This window comes from Euphorbia lathyris, chromosome 10, assembly GCF_963576675.1.
Source record: "Euphorbia lathyris chromosome 10, ddEupLath1.1, whole genome shotgun sequence".
Lineage (NCBI taxonomy): Eukaryota > Viridiplantae > Streptophyta > Magnoliopsida > Malpighiales > Euphorbiaceae > Euphorbia > Euphorbia lathyris.
Genome location: NC_088919.1, coordinates 4,285,213 through 4,301,147, shown reverse-complemented (window position 1 = coordinate 4,301,147; position 15,935 = coordinate 4,285,213).

Genomic DNA, 15,935 nt, shown 5'->3' with positions numbered 1-15,935 from the left:
GGTTTCAAATGGGCTTTATTTGAGTGTGAATCTTGGTTTAAATGGGTTTATTATTATAATCATAATAGGTAAAGAGTCCATTAAGTAAGAGGGGAAAATAAATCACAAAAAGAGAGTTTTCAATTTAATCATTTACACTAATGAATTTTTAGAGGTTCCTAATGTAAATAAATGGAGTTATTTTTGTTAATATTTCAAAATTGGTTCCAAAACATCACGTTTTAAAACCTTAATCCGTTCCAAAGGCGGATTAAGCGAACATTGTAATTAAAATCATTTTCTTTGTGAATAATAGAGTTTTTGAATCATTTTCTAAAAGGGTTTGTACAAAATAAAATTGACTTGTATGTTTAATCATGTTTTCCTATTAAAAGGTTTTTATCCTAACGTTTTCAAACACTCGAGTCGTTCCAACGGCGATTCGGGTGAACTTCATCAAACGGGGTTTTAAAACGCTCCTAAATCGTTCCAACGGCGATTAAGGTGCGAACCATGTAAATGAACTCGTTTTGGAGAAATGAGTTAGCATAGAGTAAACACACAACATGACATTTAAATAAAGTCGTAAACCACTTCTTTCTTCCCCCTTCTCTGTGTATGTATAATATAAATGGGTGATTCTTTACTAATGTGGATTTCCAATAATATATGCTCAAAACGGTTTCTAAAAAGAGAAAGAAAAGGTTTCAAATGAATTTTAAACTTAAAGAAGTATACGATTAGTCCGTTATCGCCTAACATGCTGAGTAGGAGGCCGGTGGTTCATAACCGGGCGATGTCGGGGTGCCTAGTAGCCTTTCTCCGGAAAGGAGCTAGCCTTCTCGGCTCGTACTTAAGTTTTCCGAACCCACACCGGTCTCCCGCAAGGGATCGGTATTCATTTTCCCATTCGTGGGTGGCGACTCTTCCATATCTCTGAGCTCCGGTCCTGCCGAGCAGCTTGATTCCACGATTGGTTACTTTCGGTGCCAATCACCGCTTACGTCGCCATGAGGTTGTCCACCCCCCGGTCCGCCCGGGAGATTAGGCCGCGGCACCTCGTCTAACAAGTGGCGACTCCGCTGGGGAAGCGAGAAATTTGATTCCGGAAGGCGTGTATTAAGCCCTTAACGGGGACGGATCGTTTTACTTCTTTTCGTATGCATTCATGTGCATTATTGCAAACCCTTTGGGTAATTTCCGCGAAACCTCTAGCGAGAGTCCATTCGTCGCTCGAAAGAGGCTAGTGTAAGTTCCCCCTTACAGTAAGGCGCCAAAGGGTCCCCATCCATTCGTTAGGGGCGAATTTGTGCGGTCCTGTGAGGTCCCGCGATCAGCCGTGTCAGCATATAGTAGCCTTAGAAGTTTCCATAGGATTACCCGTTACTATTTTGATGTGATAAATGAATCAGTTCGTGTTTTCAAATTGCCATGATACGTGTCTAAATCCTAAAGTAGGTAAAGAAAATGAAATGATGCGTTAATATATACTCTTGAGTCGACATACTAATTACCCTAAAACATCAAAACGATTTAAACTAAAGACGACTTAGTCATCTCGTATGAATGAACATGTGCGGCCCGCCTTGTCCCTTTCTGTGTCCCGATGAAGGCACATGTTCAAGAAATTCGTTACGACGTAAGCACGTATTAGTATGAATCGCTTTGGTGTTGAGGATAGTTATACTTCGATTCAAAAGACTATATTAACAGTAGCCGTTATTCACACTCTTTAAATAAATTGGGATGAAACGAGATCATAACGAAACGAAAATGAAGAACATTTCTGTTTCGAACGACCTTGTCGTAACGTGAAAAGTTTCGCACAAGTAGCCCATCCCTTCCGAATAAAAGACGAGCATTTACGTTATGCCCCGTGTCGTTCTTAAGAGAAATGGACGTGTCCGCAGAAGTGACTAAGAAAAGAAAAGCGAAAAATGAACTAAACGACCAAAATCATTCCGAATTTACGATATATGTCAATCCCGAGCGTAGTTAAAGAAAATAAACCAATGTCGTCGAATACGTGCCTCGAACGAGTGTATACCCCGTTTAAAATCTCGAAGCCGAATTAAGCCAAACCATATAATTGCGCCATATGGACGAGACTGCGGGTTTTGACTAACGACTCGATCATTTCGACCGTTACCAAAACTGCAAGAAATATGGCCCGATGTACGTGTTTGCTTAAGTCGTGCCTAAAGGAAAGAGAACGGTGATATCCTCGCTTTGAATAAGCATGCGATTCAACGAAACGTTGATTTTCTATAACCACACTAAGATGATATATCTCGTGGATTGGGAAGAACAACGAACTGTTGCTAGCCGAAAGGTTACCGTGCGCTCAAAATAAGACTCGCCGTCTTTTCACGTATCTAAAATGAGCAAACGGATCCTCGACGCTAAGAACAAACGCGTTACGCGATGAGTCCGTTCCCTAAAATAAAATCCAAAAGTGATTCCATCACTAAATAAACACGTGGTTACGTCTCTCGATAGATCCAAAAGATCCCGTTGTAATCCAAAATTGAGACACGAACCCACGCGAATAAAAGGGAACGAGTCATTGACAATAATGAACGATTGGACTAGAAGAATAACTCGTACCACGTCTAAAAACTGAGATGCGCTCAAAGGGAGTCAAAAACCGAATTAATGCGTCTCGCGAAAGGACAAAAGACGAGTTATTCCGAAAGGACAATCCAACTTGGTCGATTTCTTAGTCACTGAACGCTGATGCGTCGAAAACGAACTGTGTTGTATGGTGAATGATTTATTTTTCCGCAATAATCGACGGCATCACACGTCCCCTGGACCGCAATGTGAGCCCCAAACCAAAATCCTAGGAAAGAGACCTGGACCAACGAGTGTGTGGAGGAATAAGGGTGGAAGAGAGATGTTGTGATACGTGTAATTAGACTAACGTTTGTTCTTCTTATCTTATATATCCGTAAATAAATAAACGCACACACCACGAATCATGCATATAAAATCATGCATACATACTAATGGATACCGTTCGCGCAGACGTCATCATTAAGCGGTTGTGGGTTCGCGAGAGTAATCGGCTTGTCAGACAGTTTGATCAGCTACGAGTAGACAGTTCCGAATCGGTAGTTGTGGCTTCTGAATCATCTTCGTCTGGGTATACTCAGTCCTCCGTTAGTATGTCTGCGACCGACGAGAAAGTGGCTGAATTGGAAAACTCTGACAATAATATCAATGATCAGCTGGCCGCAATTTTGGCCCAGCTGGCTGAGCTAGCACTGAAGGAGAACAAGAGTGGTAGTAAGCGTGCTGAGAATGAGGTGAACGATGGCCCTCGCTTTGGGAATGAGGAGGATTATCAGGATTATATCCGAAAACAGTTAGAGAAAGAGAAAGCTAAGGAAGAGGAGTGGAAGCAACACATCACACAGGAAGTGCAGGACTTGCGTGGAGGAAGTTCCGGAAGTCAGGACTTCTATAACTTGAAGAATTGTTTGTCGGCAACAGCTTTGCCTCTGAAATTTCGTCTCCCCAACATGAAAAAGTTCGATGGAACTGGAGATCCCACCGCTCACATGAATCAGTATGTTGCTGTGATGAAGCACACGATCCTGACTGAGGATCAGGTCTTAGGGCTGTTTAACACCTACCTAGAGGGCGCTGCCCTCACATGGTTTCATGCGTTACCAATGGTGACAAAGAAGGATTGGAAGGAATTAGCGAAGTCATTCATCGCTCAGTATAGCTTTAACACCATGCTGGAGGTCACTTTGAAAGAGTTAGAGAGCACTAAGCAACAGGCTGGGGAATCCTTTTCCAATTTTGTGAAAAGATGGAGGGCTAAGGCCGCAGTGATGAAACAAAAGCCACTCGAGCAGGATCAGATCCAAATGGTGGTTGGCAACACTTTGCCATATATCAAGAATGAGTTGCGGTATATGCCATTTACGGATTTCAATCAGATGTATAGTTGTGCCTTGACTGTTGAAGGGGATGGAGAGCCGAAGAAAGCTTATACCAAGTGGACGAAGTCGGGATATAGTGCCGGAGGGCCTAGTGCGAGTACGGAATCCGCAGCAGTGAAAGTGGTTGATCTTAATGCTATTGAAAAGAGGCGGTTCGCCAAGTTCGATCAGACCTACGCGAAAGTTTTCGAGCGTCTGCAAAAAAAAGGGATTGTTGAAAGCCCTTACCCCGTATAACAAAGCTCAACCTACTCCGCAGATACAGGCTAGAGGGTATTGTGAATTCCATAGCATTTATGGGCATACAATTGAGAACTGTGAGAGGTTAAAGCATGAGATCCAAGATTTGATTAAGGAGAAGAAGATAGCCAATCCGTCGTCAGCAAACCCTTCCACTAGGCGTAATCCATTGCCTAATCATAGGGTGAGCACGATCGGAGTCGGTCTGAAAGAAAGTGTAGTGATGGAACCCTTCGGGGAGGACAAGGAGGAGTTGTTGGACTCCGATGAGAAGAATAATGTGGGAAATGGTTTGTATGTGTCGGCTTTGGAAGAGGAGCCAACGGAAGAAGTGATGGATGATAGAACTGAAACTGAGGAGACCGAGGAAGTCTCATTTCGGAGGATCATGCCTGTGTTGAAATTGTTTAGTGGGGCAGAAGACCCCGAAGCTCATTTGTATGGATACGTGTGTGCTATGTTTGGAGAGCCATACAAAGTGGAAGAAGTCGCTCCATGGTTCCATCTTTCGCTGGTGGGCGAACCTTTGAAGTGGTTTCAATCGCTACCTGACGCGACTAAGCATGATTGATCACTGGTGTCAAGCTTGTTTTTGATGAAGTATCGAAGAGACAAAATACGGGCAGGGGAATATAGCGCGATGCAAATTGGGCCTATCAAACGTCCGTTTCCGACTGTCAGCAAGTATAATGAAGGGAAGGACCCCATGGAGCACTTGCATTTTTATCTGTCAGCTATAGGTCCTCTAGGTTTCAAAGAGGAGGAGATCACGAGCTTGTTTTGCAACTCATTGGCAGGAGATTCACTAGTGTGGTACATGTCACTTCCAATGCACGTTAAAGCAGATTGGGCAAAAATGACTAAGAGATTCATCAAGAAATACGCCACACGGGAATGTCCAAAGGAAATGCCCGCATTACCCGAAGAGGAGACACCTGAAGCAGTAACAGCCATGTCTAAGTATAAGGGAGATGAGAACCCCATTGATCACATACACCATTTCCGTGCCTACATGTTTGACGCGGGACTCTACCGAAGTGAGTTAGTCCAGCATTTTCCAAAGACACTCATAGGAGAAGCTTTGACGTGGCACCGAATGCTCTCGACAAAGACAAAAGGGGACTGGGGATCCCTCATGGAGGCCTTTGTGCAGAGGTATGAGAGGTACATTCCGTGGACAGGGTCGTTGGAAGATTTAGAAAGAATCAAGCAGTTTCCTGAGGAAGCATTCGTGGATTATGCTAGAAGATGGAGGTTCAAGTATGCCTCGTGTCGGGTCACCTTGAGTGATCAGGAGCAACTCATGTGCATCCGGAAGGGTGCTATTCCACTCGTGGCTAGAAGAATGAATGGAGTGTTCCTCAAGGACTATGAAGAACTGATAGGCTGGGCTCGGTATGGATCGTCGGACCCTTCCTACATAAATCCGAATGTCCCTCACATAATGGATCTGATGGTCGTGGACATTTGGGGAAGTTCCTCCGATGAGGAAGGTATCAATCAGAGGGTTCCGATCAACATCTGGGATGAGTCTGATGATGAGTCGGAAGTGGCTGTTAGCGCCGAAGGAAAGATTCTGCCAGGTTTTGAGATCTTCAATGATGTTGCCGACTGGGGCAAAGGAAAGGCGAGCTGCTTTGTCGAGGAGATTATGATGCTGGATTTAAATGCCGAGGAGCAGGTCATCACCATCGAAGCAACTGCAGGAGCAGGAGATGAGCCTAGTACCTCCAAGGTTCATGAGGAGCCCGAGAACCTTGATGATGAAAATTGTATTACTGCTTTGTTTGAATCAGATGATGTAATCACCCATGCTATCAATGAAATGAATTCTGATTTTGCTTACTTGCTTGATGTCGATCATGATCATTCCATGCATTCTCATTCATATAACATGCCTACATTTATAATCAATGCAATAGAAATGTCAACTTTCAATCTTGGTACGGATGAAAATCCTAAACTTATACAAATTGCTCAAGCATTAACTATTGAAGAGAGAAAAGAATTTGAGAGAATAATTAAAAAATACGAAATTGTATTCGCTTGGACATACGAAGACATGCATGGAATTGATCAATCAATCGTAACTCACCGTATTCCAACTTACCCCGAAGCGAAGCCCGTAAAGCAGAAGCTCCGACGTATGAGACCAGAATGGGCAGACAAGATCAGAGAGGAGGTGAAAAAGCAGTTAGAAGCAGGGTTCATCGAAGTAATCGACTATCCCCCTTGGGTCGCAAATGTGGTACCAATTGCGAAGAAGGACGGTAAAGTGAGGATGTGCGTCGATTACAGAGATCTTAACAAGGCATGCCCCAATGATGAGTTCGCATTGCCTCATATTGACGTATTGATCGACAGTGCAGTGTCAAGCGTCTTACACACGAATGTGGATGGTTTCATGGGCTACATGAAAGTTCAGATGGCCGAAAAGCACAAAGCCAAAACTTCGTTCACGACTGAGTGGGGGACATACTATTACAAAGTAATGTCGTTTGGCTTAAAAATTGCCGGGGCAACTTATCAGCAAATGGCCACAGCACTGTTCCATGATATGATACACAAGGAGGTAGAAGTCTACGTGGATGATATGATGGTCAAATCAGAGACAAGAGTTTTGCCGCGCTCGAGAAGTTTTTGGCCCGAATTGCAGAATTCAAGCTAAGGTTAAATCCGAAGAAGTGCTTTTTCGGCGTTTCGTCGGGGAAAATCTTAGGCTATGTAATCGGAAATAAGGGAATCGAGGTGGATCCTGATAAAGTGAAGGCTATACAGGAGATGCCGGCGCCGAAGAATGAGAAGGAAGTGAGAGGGTTTCTGGGGCAGGTTCAGTATATCAGTCGGTTCATAGCGAGACTCACCGCAATCTGCGAGCCAATCTTTAAGTTATTAAGGAAAGACCAACCCACTATTTGGAATGATAAGTGTCAGCAAGCTTTGGAGAGTGTCCGGAACTATTTGTCTAATCCGCCAGTGCTGAGACCGCCTAAACTGGGAAAGCCGCTTCTCCTCTACGTAGCAATTGAGGAGCGATCTATTGGGGCAATGTAGGCTCAAGAGGGAGACACCGGTGTGGAGCACACGGTGTATTATCTGAGTAAAAAGTTCCTAGAGTACGAGCTCAAGTATAATATGATCGAAAAGACATGTGTGGCAGTAGTATGGTTGACAAAGAAACTACGGCACTATTTCCAATCATATAAAGTGATCATCATTTCTCGGATGGACCCCGTGAAGTATCTGTGGCAAACTCCATCCTTGACAGGGAAGTTAGCCCGATGGTTGTTGCTTTTGTCCGAGTTTGACATTGAATATGTGACGAAGAGGGTTATCAAAGGGAAGGCCGTGGCAGAGTTTCTGGCTAACCAACCCCTGAATGCAGAAGAGGAAGAAGTAAGCTATTATTTTCCCGATGAACACTTGAACGCAATCAAAGTTATACCGTGGAAAATGTTCTTCGACGGAGCAGTTAATTCGAATGGGGCCGGAGTAGGAGTACTACTTACCTCACCGGAAGGAGAACGGATTCCGATGGCCAAGAAGTTATCCTTCCCTCTCACCAATAATATGGCCAAATATGAAGCGTGCATTTATGGTTTAGAGTCATTAGCGGCACTGGGAGCGTCATATGTCGAAATTTGGGGTGACTCAAAGTTGATCATCGAACAGGCATAAGGAAACTGGGAGGTAAGAGAAGAAAGACTACGTCTGTACCTCGATCAGCTAGAAGGGTTGGCACAAAGATTCAAAGAATGCTGTTTCTATCATATTCCTCGAGCACAGAACCAGGCGGCGGATGCCTTGGCCACTTTGGTGTCAGTTTGGGACAATCCCCGGAACCTGGCCTCGAAACCGTTGGTATTGAGGAGATCTCACAAACCATGCTACGAGGACGTAATACTGTTAGGGGCAGATGAAAAATCGTGGTATTTCGATATCGTGAACTTCATGAAGCATGGAACATATCCGGCAGAGTCAGAACCGAGGGATCAAGCTGTGATTAGAAGGTTAGCCCGGCAGTTCGTCATCCACAACAATTTGCTTTATAAAAGGCACACCGATGGGTTACAACTGAGGTGCCTGGATGCGGAAGAAGCCCGCGAAGCAATGGAATCAGTACACTCGGGAATTTGCGGGGCCCATATGGGAGGAGCGGTGTTAGCAAAGAAAATCATAAGGCAAGGCTTCTACTGGCTCACCATGGAAAGAGATTGTAACGAGTATGCAAAGAAATGCCATGATTGTCAAATCCACGGCGATTGCAGTCATCTTCCGGCCATGGAATTACATGTGTTGGCACCTATTTGGCCATTCGCTGCTTGGGGCATTGACATCATTGGCGAAGTAAGGCCTAACACTTCAAATGGACATAAGTTTATTGCAGTCGCCATCGATTATTTCACCAAGTGGGTAGAAGCAGAGTCGTTTAGCAAACTGGGATCCAAGCAGATGAGAAAGTTCATTGAAAGACACTTGATCACCAGGTTCGGAGTGCCTCATCACATGATTACGGATAATGGGGTCCAGTTTCAGGGGGAAGTAAAAAATCTTTTCCGAGAATATGGCATTGAACATCACAGGTCCTCTCCGTACCGTCCACAGGCTAATGGAGCAGTAGAAGCAGCTAATAAGAACCTTAAGAGGATTCTCGTAAAAACGGTGGAATCACATCGGAATTGGCATGAGCACCTCCCACTCGTGTTGTGGGCTTATCGCACGACAATTAGAACCTCAACTGGGGCAACGCCATTCTCTTTGGTGTATGGAACAGAAGCAGTCCTGCCGATTGAGATCGAAAAGCGATCGTTGAGAATCGCAGTGGAAGTAGAAATCCCCGAGACGGAATGGGTGAAGAGGCGATGTGAGCAGTTGGCTTTAGTTGACGAGAAAAGGATGGAAGCCCTTTACCATGTACAGTTATATCAAAGAAGGATGGCTCGAGCTTTCAATAAAAAGGTCAAGACCAGTCCTATCAAAGAAGGAGATTTGGTGCTGAAACAGATTCGTGTGACGCACACCGACCCAAGGGGGAAGTTTAGGCCTAACTGGGAAGGGCCATTCGTCGTGAAGAAGATACTAAGCAAAGGAGCGGTGAAGTTAACTACAATGGATGGCATGGAATTCTCCGAACCTACCAACCTGGATAGGCTTAAGAAATACTTTTCGTAAAAAAAAAGAAAAAGAAAGAAAAATTCCCGATAGGTTGAAAACCCGCAAAGGGCGACCTATGCAACAATAAGGGACATCCCAATGGGTGAAAACCCGAAAGGGCGCTCATTTAAAAATTCCGGGATAATAAAAGAAGAGTTGAAAAATCGCTGGGATCCGAAAACCGAAAGGCGGGTCCTGGTAACAATAGTTATGACTTGAGCAATTACAAAAACAATGTATAAGAGACTAAGTATTTCTGTTGTTTGTAAATAAATAAAGACATGAATATATTTGACGAGAATGATTGGAATCATCATAATCTACTGAATGCATGGTAATATGAATCACGAGTTATACATTTCCTATCCTACTTTTCACAAAAAGCCTACCTACTATCCACCCCACTCCCTATACATCAGCTATACAGCGGGGAAACTCCAATAAAAGCTACAAAGCAATAGTGAAAGCTACAAAGCAATACATAACGAGCCTAATACGGAGGGAAATCCCAATAGTCCTCAAAATCTCTCAAGTGTGATGCCCGCTCCGCAGATAGTGCCTCCTCGGCAGCTCGCGCTCGCTCATCAGCAACTCGTGCTCTCTCATCGGCGACCCGTGCTCTCTCCTCGGCAGCGAGGCGTCCGATCTACTCATCGCGTGCCCTCTCCTCGACGGCAAGGCGACCCTCAGTCTCCCGTCGCATCATCCCTGACCAGTGGTCATTTCTCTCCTGATACACCTGACCGACCCGAGCGTCGGCCTCCCGCACCAACTCGCTCTGCCTCCGCTCGTGGGCATGCAGATCGCTCTAAAGCAAAAGAAAGGAAAAACAGATAAAAATAAGAAGCAGCGTAGGCACGAACATAAATCATACATACATGCATACATTCCACTACACTGAAGTAAAATAATGATACATACCAGGTGATCGGTGCAGCGCAAGCTGAGGCGATCTCGAAGATAACCAGACAGCCCCACGTAATCCGTGCAGGTCTCCCTCGTAGTCAGAGAAGCATCTGAGGGATCAAAGGGGACCCTCGAGGTGAAGATAGGAGGAGTTGTCTCAAATCCCGCATAAGCTGCCCCGGACTCGTCATAACAAATCGTGGCAAAATCTCGCCCGTAGTCTGGTAGGGGCACACCTAGGGATGAGCTCTCTGGTCGGGCAGCGCTGGAGGACTCGCCGACATAGTAAGGCTGCTCGCACACGGGTGTCTGAGCTCGAGTGCCGTCAAAGAAATCAGATAAATGGGCACTCCTCCAGGATCCCTCCTGCAAAAAAAAACACACAATAAATACCGCTAACCATCTCATGAATAAAGGGTAAAAAAGCGGAATCACTCACCGGAACCTCCTCCTGACCAAAGACTGCCGCAACAGCCTCCCTCGAAAATACATCTGCCACCGGATCCACCTCCATCGCTGCCGCCGGGGCATCCCTCGCGCTCAGCAGAGTAGATAAGTAAAGCTCGCGGCCCCCGACGTGAATCCACACCGCTCTACCAACAAACCGACGGGTCAGGTCCTGACGAATGGTCGATAAGGGCATGGTCCGCACCGCAAACATAGAGACGGGAATCTCACCCGGTGTCCAGTGGGCGTCACTAACTTCGGTGATGCCTCGGTCCCCCAAATACCATGCCCGCACGCAGGGGCCGGTGAGCACACACTGCTGCTCCTGGATCATAGATACATACGTATAATCGGGACCGAAGTCGAGCTCGTCCCACCTGAACTTAATCTAAAAATGCACAAAGAGAAAGTCAGGAAGACTCAAACAAAAAGCTAGCACGACTAGGCAAAATCTACATGTCTAAGGGTCAGCGAGTCGATCCAATCTAGGAGCCGCGGCACCATCCGACTCCTCTCGGCGCCCAAGTCAAAATCTCTCCATCGGGTCATGAAAGGCGGCCTCAGTACTCTCGGTCGAGGTCGAGACCGGTTGGGAAGGATGTGCCTCTCATACGCCCACACCTGCGGTAAAAACAAGGATTAGGAGTGTGAAAGACGCAAAGAAGATAAGACGGGCAAGTCAAAAAGGCGTCGCGTACCAGTAAAGCGAAGGTGTAACCACCGAAATCCTTGCGCTTCCGACAAGTCAGATCCAAAAACTTGTAGAGAAAGGCTAAGCCTGCCCCCGCCCAATCATAGGAAGCCGCCGTATCCAGATCGCTGAGTGCCTGAATGAGACCCGCGTGTACCTTCCCGCCCTTCGTGTGGAAAATCGTCTCACTCAGAGTATATACCAAGAAGCTACGAACCGCCAAGTCGGTATCGTCGGTCTCACAAAAATCTCGCCGACTCAAAAGGCTCGCGGTACAAATAAACTTCGCCGGAGTAGATTTGGCGCATGGGCGAACCCCCGATCCAATCAAGGCAGCGAGCCTAGCAAGGTCGACCCGTGGTCGCATCATATCGAAATAAAAGGGAACGGGAGTGCTGCTCCCTCGTAACCCTGTCAGCAGTGAAAAATCTCTGGGCGAGATGGTCATCTCCCTAAAAGAAAGGTGGAAGGTGTGGGTCGAGTCAACCCACCGCTCACATAAGGCCCGTAGGCCAAAACGATCACATACCCCGTTGGTGCGGGGCAACGCTGCAATAAAAGGTTCGAAGCCCAACTCGCGCACGCGGGCTCTCGCCGCGGCACCCAGCCTAGCATACCACGAGTGAATCTCGGCGGTGGTCCCAGAAATCTCAATAAACTAGAAAGAACAAGACAAGAAAATTTAAATACAGTTCCTAAAGCATGCAATTAGTGAGGACGCATTAAGACTAGGCATTCTTTCATTATCTAACCTAGAGACATCTGGTCAATTAGGGCCAACTTTCTGTGAAAGTCTCTCCTTTAGGGTCGCTCATGTAAGGTTTAGTTAATTCTTTAATCCACTCTCATCCGCATTGACAAGGAGCATAGGTTAAGTTTATTATTCATGTGCATTAGTTAAGTTTTCACTATTCACGTGCACTATTCACGTTTTTACTATTCACGTGCATTAGTTAAGTTTTCACTATTCACGTGCATTAGTTAAGTTGTCACTATTCACATTTTTACTATTCACGTGCACTATTCACGTTTTTACTATTCACGTTATTTTTACTGTTAACATGCATAAATTCGTAGGATTACTATTCACATGCATATAGCGCGCATTCTTACGCAGAAGTAAACAAGTGTTACTTGTAAGTGAAGAAATTCATGTTTTCTAGCTAAAGTCCTCTAAGGCAATCTAAAAGTTAGCATGCAAATCATGTTCGGATAGGAATACTAAAGCCTAGAATTTGAATCAAACAAAAGTGAGAAATCACTTACCTCGTTGCAGCGTGTCCGGCTCAGATGCGTCGTAGGGTCGTGGAAAGGGTCCACTCTATCTAGGTTCACGTAAACCTCATCCATGCCTCTCGTGCCATCACATTCATCCAAATTCATCCCGAGGATAATCCAAATCAAAGTCTAGAGAGAGAAGGTGTGGGGTTGAAATGAAACCCCACCACCTTATATAGGAAGAAGGAATGGCATTCCCGTAAATAGTGAAAAAAGTACGATGTGACATAAAGGTAAAAAGTAAATAATTAATTACTAGGTGCACAGACCTCCGATTTGCAGCCCGTTTCAGCCTGCATTTCTCCCAGACAGCGACCAATATTGTCAAGATATGAACTCCAGACAACAGTCAATTTTTACAGAACAGTGACACCAGCCAAAATACAGACGACAGTCAATAGAAAAACAATCATTAGTCTATATCATTTCAGACTAAAACATGTTCCCATTAAACCTCCGAGACAATAGCTCCAGTGAGATAATACAGACAACATTGTTGTAAGAAAATCCAGAAACAATCCCCGCTTTTGAGCCATATTACTCATGGTCGCAGACCGGAGTTGCTTTTGAGCCATCTGACTCATGGTCGCTGACCGGAGTTGCTTTTGAGCCATTTTACCCGCGGTCGTGGACCAGGGTCGCTTTTGAGCCATCTTACTCCCGGTCGCAGACCGGAGTTGCTTTTGAGCCATTTTACCCGCGGTCGTGGACCAGGGTCGCTTCTGAGCCATCTTACTCACGGTCGCAGATCTGAGTTGCTTTTGAGCCATTTTACCCGCGGTCGTGGACCAGGGTCGCTTTTGAGCCATCTTACTCACGGTCGCAGACCTGAGTTGCTTTTGAGCCATCTGACTCACGGTCGCAGATCGGAGTTGCTTTTGAGCCATTTTACCCGCGGTCGTGGACCAGGATCGCTTTTGAGCCATCTTACTCACGGTCGCAGACCTGAGTTGCTTTTGAGCCATCTGACTCACGGTCGCAGACCGGAGTTGCTTTTGAGCCATTTTACCCGCGGTCGTGGACCAGGGTCGCTTTTGAGCCATCTTACTCACGGTCGCAGACCTGAGTTGCTTTTGAGCCATTTTACCCGCGGTCGTGGACCAGGGCCGCGCTTAAGCCATCTGACTCACGGTCGCTGACCGGAGTTGCTTTTGAGCCATTTCACTCACGGTCGCAGACCGAAATTGCTTTTGAGCCATTCTTACCCATAACCAACGTACGCAAGATTCCGAGAAAAGAACATCCATCGATGGCCACTCCAGAGGCGACGATGGAAGGAATCAAAGAACGACACCGGAGCGCGCAGCGCGAAGGTCAGGTATGCTCCCTCCTACTCTTTACGTGTCTTTTACTTTTATATGTTTTACATTGCATGTGTTACGTTAGAAAAAAACGTTTTCAAAACACACACATCACTGTCAAAATAGAAAAGTAGGGGCAACTGTAGACACCGAGTCGGAGGACCTGTGACGAAAACCTGGAAACAAGACGGTGGAAGCGATTGATTCTGAAAGTTTCAAAAAAGAAAAAAATAATAATAAATAAATAAAATAAATAAGTTACGGTCGGTCGCTGTTGTCGATCGGATAGCTCGCGAATGCTTAACGGCACGGTGCGAGTGCTTAGCGGCGGCTGGCGTGCGTTCGACGACAGTCGGACGCCCGCTCGACGACGCAAAGCGCGCGCTCGACGTCTGTCGGACGCACGCATCCAACCATGAATGGTACGCGCTCGGTGTCCGAGCAAGGCACGAGCTTGGCGGCACGGGACGCGCGCTCGTCGGCCACGAGGCGTGTGCGCCCGGCAGCGCGGAACACGCGTTCGGCGGTCACGACGCGTGAATGCCCGACGACGCGGAGTGCGAGCTCGACGGCCACGGGGCGTGCACGCCCGATGATGTGAGACGCGCCCCGGCGGCCGTTGAGCGAGTGCCCGACCGCGTCGGGCGGAAGCCCAACGGTAGGCGGGCGCGAGCGCCCAACCGCGTCGGGCGGACGCCCAACGGCAGTTGGGCGCGCGCGCCCAACCGCGCGTTGGGCGCTCGCCCAACGCTGTTGGGCGACCGCCCAACAATTGTTGGGCGATCGCCCAACAATCGTTGGGCGGCCGCCCAACGGCTTTGGGCGACGCCCGATTTTACTCGGGCGTCGCCCATTGTTTCGGGACCCGTTTCCCTATAAAAGGGGGCATGGATCCTAATGCAATAGGGGGGAATTTTGGAGCCTTTCTCACTCTAAACATTTTAGAGAGAGAAAGTGAATTTTTTTTGAGAAAAATATTTTTTTTTCTCAAAAATTCCGAATTTCCTAAAGTTAAATTTTTACTAAAAAATATAAAAAACGGAAGAAGACGACTCGTGGAATCAATCGGCTTCGACTGTCAGATACCGAATTTAAGGTATTATCCGAGGACTAGACTCTTTTATTTTATTTTATTTATCTTCTCCTTCTATTTATTTTTATGCTATAGTTTTTATTTATTTAGTTATTAATTTATTTTGTCATGTTTTATTTAATTAGCGTATTTGTTTAATTTTCGTTTCGTGTTGAATAAAATTCGGTTTCGTTTTGAAATAAAAAACCTCGTTTTGATATCCCAATACGAACCATGATCCGATAAAAATGTAGTTCGGGTATCGAAAAACGTTGAGATTATAAGCTTTTTTTTATTTAAAATAAATTTCCAAATAATGTTTTAAAATAAAAAACATCGTTTTAGGAACTTCCGTTATTGACTATGATCCATTTTTGGTAGTTCGGAAATCCAAAGCGGTTGAATTAGATTTAACTTAAAGCTTTTGAATAAATCTGGAAATAATTGGAATGCTGCTGTAATTTGCCATTTCTGTCACTAATTGCGGTTTACCGACGGATTTTCCGTCGGTAAATCTGCCAAAACGTAAAAAATGCCATTTCAGTCCCTTTTTCTTAACTTTTAAGCTTTTAATCCTTAATATATATATATATGGTTATGTAATATATGTTTTTCAAACTATTTTAGATATTTAGTGTATATAATTATTTAGGATGTTTGTATATCATTCTTTATTTAATTTTTAAACATAAGTATATGTATATATATGTTCTTTTTTATTCATTTGAGTTATATTAGATCCTATTTTAAAGGTTATTTACTTGGGCATTTTGGGAAATAATTAGTAGATATTGGTATATGTTATTTTTTGATATTTAAAACTATATTAGTTGTGTATATATGTAGTTTTGGGGTATATGGGTTATGTTATTGATTATTATATGAAACTATTTTGGATAAAGATTATTTTCTTA